General features: G+C 40.9%; 11 non-coding genes across 11 annotated transcripts in view; all 11 read right to left on the reverse strand.

Annotated features, from left to right (window-relative positions):
• Positions 1–5390: 5390 nt before the first annotated feature.
• TRNAS-CGA (transfer RNA serine (anticodon CGA)) lies at positions 5391–5472 on the reverse strand. The gene has a single exon. It is a non-coding gene; the product is annotated as a tRNA-Ser (tRNA).
• A 79-nt stretch (positions 5473–5551) lies between these two features.
• On the reverse strand, positions 5552–5633 carry TRNAS-CGA (transfer RNA serine (anticodon CGA)). Its single transcript has one exon. It is a non-coding gene; the product is annotated as a tRNA-Ser (tRNA).
• A 79-nt stretch (positions 5634–5712) lies between these two features.
• On the reverse strand, positions 5713–5794 carry TRNAS-AGA (transfer RNA serine (anticodon AGA)). Its single transcript has one exon. It is a non-coding gene; the product is annotated as a tRNA-Ser (tRNA).
• A 78-nt stretch (positions 5795–5872) lies between these two features.
• Positions 5873–5954, reverse strand: TRNAS-CGA (transfer RNA serine (anticodon CGA)). Its single transcript has one exon. It is a non-coding gene; the product is annotated as a tRNA-Ser (tRNA).
• Positions 5955–6034: 80 nt separating this feature from the next.
• On the reverse strand, positions 6035–6116 carry TRNAS-AGA (transfer RNA serine (anticodon AGA)). Its single transcript has one exon. It is a non-coding gene; the product is annotated as a tRNA-Ser (tRNA).
• Positions 6117–6195: 79 nt separating this feature from the next.
• On the reverse strand, positions 6196–6277 carry TRNAS-AGA (transfer RNA serine (anticodon AGA)). Its single transcript has one exon. It is a non-coding gene; the product is annotated as a tRNA-Ser (tRNA).
• Positions 6278–6356: 79 nt separating this feature from the next.
• TRNAS-CGA (transfer RNA serine (anticodon CGA)) lies at positions 6357–6438 on the reverse strand. The gene has a single exon. It is a non-coding gene; the product is annotated as a tRNA-Ser (tRNA).
• Positions 6439–6517: 79 nt separating this feature from the next.
• Positions 6518–6599, reverse strand: TRNAS-AGA (transfer RNA serine (anticodon AGA)). The gene has a single exon. It is a non-coding gene; the product is annotated as a tRNA-Ser (tRNA).
• Positions 6600–6678: 79 nt separating this feature from the next.
• TRNAS-AGA (transfer RNA serine (anticodon AGA)) lies at positions 6679–6760 on the reverse strand. Its single transcript has one exon. It is a non-coding gene; the product is annotated as a tRNA-Ser (tRNA).
• Positions 6761–6839: 79 nt separating this feature from the next.
• TRNAS-AGA (transfer RNA serine (anticodon AGA)) lies at positions 6840–6921 on the reverse strand. Its single transcript has one exon. It is a non-coding gene; the product is annotated as a tRNA-Ser (tRNA).
• A 79-nt stretch (positions 6922–7000) lies between these two features.
• The window catches only part of TRNAS-AGA (transfer RNA serine (anticodon AGA)), an 82-nt gene continuing 70 nt past the window's right edge, over positions 7001–7012 (reverse strand). Inside the window, exon 1 of the tRNA in view lies at positions 7001–7012. This exon is cut by the window's right edge and continues 70 nt beyond it. This is a non-coding gene — a tRNA (tRNA-Ser).

Raw genomic sequence — 7012 nt, forward strand, 5'->3', positions numbered from 1 at the left:
AAAATGTCTGTCTGAGCCTCCACAATCACGATACAATAGATATGAATACATTCATTGGTTTTATGTTAAAAAATATTGGGTGCGCGGTGGCCCAGGTCGATAAGATGCTCGCCTAAAGCAGTGTTTCTTAACCTTTTTCAACTCATGGCCCCCCCTATGGATCACATTTTTTTCTCGTGGCCCCCTGTCCTATCCAGGGCCCCATACCCTTATCCAAGAGAGAGATACTTTCTGTTTTTTTATTATGAAGGAAATTTTAATAAATAAGGTCAATCTCTAGAATCCTGGCTAGGCACGGATTCAAATAATGGATTATCATCTCTCCCAGGAGTCAAATTATATGGTAAAAAAGGGTATGTGTAAAATACGGGACAATTCAACGTGAATCCAACGAATATACACAATATATCGACCCTCCAAACACATCAAGCGTTGCTCTGGCGGCCCTCCACACTTAGCTGGTTCTAGATCTGGTACTATGCTTTTCATATGAAAATCATAGTACCAGATCCCATATAGTGCAGTCCCCCTCCGTCCATTATAGACATGAAGACCCCGAGTCATGCCCACATAACCCAAGGGTTAAGATGCCCCTGGTTCTATGGACGGATCTGATTAATTCTGAAAGTAGTAATATTTTTCAGCCATGTTTCACTTTTAAAGCTTTTATTTTCATAGCTCTCTATGACTCACTCCCTTCACCACCTGTCGTGGATCACCTTTCTTCTGGTTTTCTCCCGTGGCCCCCTAGAATATCCCAGGACCGCAAGGGGGCCATATGGCCCCAGGTTGAGAACCACTGGCCTAAAGTACAAGAGGATGTTTAGAGGTGTCGCGAGTTCGGTACCCGGTTCGTCCTTGTCAGAAAAATTTCCTGACACAGGGGTACAACAAAAAAGAACGGTGACATGACCGCAGGAAAAATTGCTAACGCAGGGAGTTACCCCCCTTGAGGGGTTAGCGCACCAACCCCTCGATGAGTGTAAAAAACAAACCTGCCGTTCGGAATCGGCAATAAATTGGAGTTCCCGGTGTTAAAAAAAAATTAACCCTCGTGTCCGGAAAATGACCAAATGAAAGAATATTGCCGTGTCTGACACAATACGGTGAATGTCTGCAGATGTGAATCCACCCCTGACCCGTATTTAATGCTGTTTTTTCACAACTCCCCCCACCCCTTTTTTTTTCGAATTCAAATATCTAAGTGAATATTGCACTTAGAAACGTGGAATTGTTTTTTGTTGGTATCAGAGAGACAGGGCACCAATTTTGTAACTGGGTGTCCGTATAAAAAGTTAACATTTGTATTTTATACAAATAAATACAAATGCACGGACACGACAGGCAAAATTCCCAACGAGGTGTCTGAGAAAAAGATGCATTGTTGGGCATTTTGCCTGTTGTTTTAATAACTATACGACCTCTTGCAACATAATGGATCCTTGATCCTTTTTTCCTACCACGGTCATTTTCTGCACACGAGGGTTAATTAGACCGGGACCTACAATTTATTGCCGATTCCGAACGAAGACTTGTTTTTTATACTCATCGAGAGGTTGGTGCGCTAGCCCCTCGATGGGGGACTCCCTGCGGTAGCAATTTTTCCTGCGGTCATGTCACCGTTCTTTTTTGTTGTACCCCTGTGTCTTTTTCTGACGACGACGAACCGGGTATCGAACTCGCGACACCTCCAAATACCCTTTGGTAATTTAGGCGAGCATCTTATCGACCGGGCTACCGCGCCCAACACAATGGTATACCTGACAATATAACTACGCGTTGTTTGGATACTTTTTCTAACAAAGTATGCCTCTTGGATCAACCTCAATCGACAGGAAATTGGGAAACTTTGGATATTCCGTAATCGGCAAAATTCGAATAAACGTGAGGATATTCCAATATGGATATATTTCGAATCCAATTTTGTTTTTAATCATTCGCTATTACCCCTTGTATTTGCAATATCAAATGTGTTTGAAACATTTCTTTTTTTAAATTTTAATTCAATAGCATCTTCAAGTGAGTATACTGGTGTTTTGCAGATTTCATCATATGTGGAATTTTTTTAATCATACATGCAGTATTCATCTTGAAACTTTGAAATTAACACTTTTTATTTAAATTAAAATAACCCTTTTTCTCTAAAAAAAGCAACCTCAAGTAAGTAGCATTTGCTTTGATAGATTTTACAGGGTGGGCAAAAAGTCCATAGAAACTGAAAAATCCAAAACCGGAAAAATAACCGAAATAAAAAAACAGTTTGAAGGGTTAGCATCGCTAGGTCACACAAATTTTTTTCACAGGAAAAAAAAGAACGCTTAAATCAGCCGACAGGTGGCGCTGACGTACACAAGTCAAAGAAAAGATATGTAAATAACGAACAGAATGCCTCCAAATTGTTTATTACAGCAGTATGTGTTCCACATGACCACCACCGCAGGGAATAACTCATTGTAGGCGAGTCACAAATCCAGCAATGGCAGAGTGCAGCAGGTCCGGATTTACACATGACACCTCTCCGCGGATCACATCTTTCAGTTCCGACAGATTGGATGGACCGGATCGATACACACGGGATTTTAAATATTCCCATAGTGCCACCGATCTGCTGTTTTCTGAAGTTTTTTTTTTCCTGTCTTAAAAAAATTCTTGAGACCTAGAGATGCTAACCCTGCGAACCGTTGGTTATTTTTCCGGTTTATATGAATTTTTAAAGTTTCTACGGACTTTTTGCCCACCCTGCATTTTTTTCCTGTTTAAATTTATTGAACAATTGTATGTTGTCTTATGGATTTGAGCTCATCCATAGATATTGTAAACATTATATTAATAACAGTTTATCAAAGAATTTTATCGCTGTTACTATAAACAGAAACATGAATAATTTTTCCGGAAAAAAATATAAAAGTTCAATAAAGGTTCTGATAGATGCATTATATCTTATTAATATAATAAAAACAGAAAGTTTGTGATTATTTATGTATTGTTAATATTGAGTTTATATTAATCAGGTTTCAGTAAGTATGCATTTACAATTCACTATGTTGCAGCGCAACAGCAGCAGTCGCTCTTATTCCAATTCGAAACGTTAGTTCTAGCGGCCCTTGTTTGTCTTGATGCATTCTGGACGTTTTGCTTTCAGTGTCCACCATTTGAGATTAACTATGTGCCGAAACATTTAGGCATACCATGCACAGGGGCGTAACTAGGATTTTTATGGAGGGACAGGCAAACATGGTTAAGCCAAACCCACTACTTCAAACATCTTTTACCTCCTGAAATTTGTGCCGCGCTTTAAAGTTTGCCACCCGAGGCAAGCGCCCCTATTGCTCTACTCTTGTTCCGGCCTTGTGACATAAAAGTTATCACCTAATATCCCTATTTCTTCATCATAACTATACACGGTGTAATGTCAATGGACCGACAAACTCAGAGGGTTGTTAGTGTCGCAAACCACGTTGAGAGGGTGAAAATCGCGAAAAACGCATGCAGGCTCTGAGTCCAGAGGAGACAAAAGGTGGATATCAGTTGATCGCTGAATGCGTTCGTGGGTTCGCTCATCACATCGGACGTAAGCAGCGTCGCGAAACGCATGCGCTGGGGTAGAATCACACTCTGCGGACGACGAAAACTAGCGCTATTGCGGTAGTAAGCCCGTGTCGCAAAAAGCATATCTGGTATCTTCGAGAGTGTCCGGGAATAGTATTAACGTCGTTGTAGACTGTGATATGACGTCAGCGGCAGCCACTTCAACAACTCTTGTAATAATTAATCAAACAAATCTATTTGTAGTTATTACTCATAAACTGAAAGAAAAAGATGACATTCTGCCACCTTTTCCATAATATTAACGAATGAGGCTCTAGAATGCAACCAACTCAATTTTTTGAGATAAGTGACATACCATTTCGCCATATGAGCACAGTATTGTACTTTTTGTGGTTCCAGCGTGACGTCGAAACCTGCATGCGTTTTTTCTCGATTTTTACCCTCTCAACGTGGTTTGCAACACCATGTTCCACGTAATTTTTGTTCGTCTTGATATCTACTAACAACCCTTTGAGTCTGCCGGTCCATTAACAGAACACCCTGTATAGTGAAAGAAATTATATATATGTGAAAGATAATCAGAAATTTTCTCTCCGATTCTGCAAAAAAAAAAAAAAACACAAAAAACCCCCCAAAAAATACTGAAACAAGTTCTATAATTAAAAATAAAAATCCTGCCAAACCTCTCGACGAGAGCAAAAACAAAAAAATTATATTATTTTAGGAAGTTCCAATTCAGAATCAGCTGTAAAATGTAGGCAGGGAAGGCTCTAGACGTTTTTTTTAAGTGTAAGTGAATAATTTGGGGATAAAAAAAATCGCCTCTCTTGTTCAGGTGGAGCCTTCTGCGGTCGCTTAGTTCGCGCAGGATTTAAGATCCGGCCCTGACTGTAGGTCAAGATACAGCGAGACTTTGATATAAACTACAACGTCAGTTTGTAAAGGTCCCTACTATCACAATTAGCAAATTAGATCTACACGTTATTAAGTCACCTCGTTTATGAAGTTGTTTTTATTCAGTCCGCCAGGGATGATGTTAAATCAGACATAACATTAGATACGCACTCAGACGGTTAGGTACACACACACTTACACTTTCGGCCCAACTCATTAGGTAGTAAATTGCTCATGGCGATAGAGCTGAATTGTGCTCGGTATGAATGAAAGAAAGTGGTGATGTTATGCTGAGTTCTCTCTCACTCTCTAATGTACAAATAGCCCTCTGTTACAGAAATGATCGTCGTGCAACTAAAATGATTTGAAATAACAAAATTTAAAATCAATAAAAAATTTCTAACACAGCCTCCTGTGAGTATATATTTTACACAATAACTGAAAAAAAAAGACCGAATTTAATTTGCTCTGACTCAATTTTAAATAAAAAATGTGAAATTAATATATTTCAAACATTGTTTCATACAATCAGAAGCCCGTAAGCATTCAGTTTTATATTACAGTACATAACTGCAAATTTTAGAGAAAAAGTATATAAAAGCAGTCTCTCATAAATCAATATAATAAAAGGATTGAAATTTAATTGTATTTCATTGATGTTTGATTCACTATTAAAAAATTTCCAATTGTTAAAAATCAATTTCAGGCAGAAATAAAACGTTGATTCTTAAACATGAGTCCTAACGACGTCATGTGCAGGTAGAACTCAAATCCCTAAAATCAGGTCGTATTTAACAGTACTCGAACCTGCGCTGAGACATCCCAATGGATTTCGAGTCCATCGCCTTAACCACTCGGCCACAACTGCGCGAGAAATGGTTAGTTTGCTAAACATGCGTCTCTTCATGACGTCATATGCAGGTAGAAGTGAAATCCTTAAAAACCGTCGCAGTTGGCAGGATTCGAACCTGCGCGGGAATATCCCAATGGATTTCGAGTCCATCGCCTTAACCACTCGGCAACAACTGCGCGTGAAATGGTTAGTTTGCTAAACATGGGTCTCTTGATGACGTCATATGCAGGTAGAAGTGAAATCCTTCAAAAATGTCGCAGTTGGCAGGATTCGAACCTGCGCGGGAATGTCCCAATGGATTTCGAGTCCATCGCCTTAACCACTCGGCCACAACTGCGTCCGACATGGTTAGTTTGCTAAACATGGGTCTCTTGATGACGTCATATGCAGGTAGAAGTGAAATCCTTAAAAAATGTCGCAGTTGGCAGGATTCGAACCTGCGCGGGAACATCCCAATGGATTTCTAGTCCATCGCCTTAACCACTCGGCCACAACTGCGCTGAAATGGTTAGTTTGCTAAACATGGGTCTCTTGATGACGTCATATGCAGGTAGAAGTGAAATCCTTAAAAAATATCGCAGTTGGCAGGATTCGAACCTGCGCGGGAATATCCCAATGGATTTCGAGTCCATCGCCTTAACCACGCGGCCACGACAGCGCGTGAAATAGCTAGTTTGCTAAACATGGGTCTCTTGATGACGTCATATGCAGGTAGAAGTGAAATCCTTAAAAAAATGTCGCCGTTGGCAGGATTCGAACCTGCGCGGGAATATCCCAATGGATTTCTAGTCCATCGCCTTAACCACTCGGCCACAACGGCGCATGAAACGATTAGTTTGCTAAACATGGGTCTCTTGATGACGTCATATGCAGGTAGAAGTTAAATCCTTAAAAAATATCGCAGTTGGCAGGATTCGAAATTGCGCGGGAATATCCCAATGGATTTCTAGTCCATCGCCTTAACCACTCGGCCACAACTGCGCGCAAAATGGTTAGTTTGCTAAACATGGGTCTCTTGATGACGTCATTAGCAGGTAGAAGTGAAATTATTAAGAAATGTCGCAGTTGGCAGGATTCGAACCTGCGCGGGAATGTCCCAATGGATTTCGAGTCCATCGCCTTAACCACTCGGCCACAACTGCGCGCGAAATGGTTAGTTTGCTAAACATGGGTCTCTTGATGACGTCATATGCAGGTAGAAGTGAAATCCTTCAAAAATGTCGCAGTTGGCAGGATTCGAACCTGCGCGGGAATATCCCAATGGATTTCTAGTCCATCGCCTTAACCACTCGGCCACAACTGCGCGTGAAATGGCTAGTTTGCTAAACATGGGTCTCTTGATGACGTCATATGCAGGTAGAAGTGAAATCCTTAAAAAATGTCGCTGTTGGCAGGATTCGAACCTGCGCGGGAATATCCCAATGGATTTCTAGTCCATCACCTTAACCACTCGGCCACAACTGCGCGTGAAATGGCTAGTTTGCTAAACATGGGTCTCTTGATGACGTCATATGCAGCTAGAAGTTAAATCCTTAAAAAATGTCGCAGTTGGTAGGATTCGAACCTGCGCGGGAATATCCCAATGGATTTCTAGTCCATCGCCTTAACCACTCGGCCACGACAGCGCGTGAAATGGCTAGTTTGCTAAACATGGGTCTCTTGATGACGTCATATGCACGTAGAAGTGAAATCCTTAAAAAATGTCGTAGTTGGCAG

The sequence above is a fragment of the Pholcus phalangioides genome, unplaced genomic scaffold, assembly GCF_987345545.1.
Source record: "Pholcus phalangioides strain wild (caught in Gottingen) unplaced genomic scaffold, Ppha-v1.0 ptg000009l_1, whole genome shotgun sequence".
Classification (NCBI taxonomy): Eukaryota; Metazoa; Arthropoda; class Arachnida; order Araneae; family Pholcidae; genus Pholcus; species Pholcus phalangioides.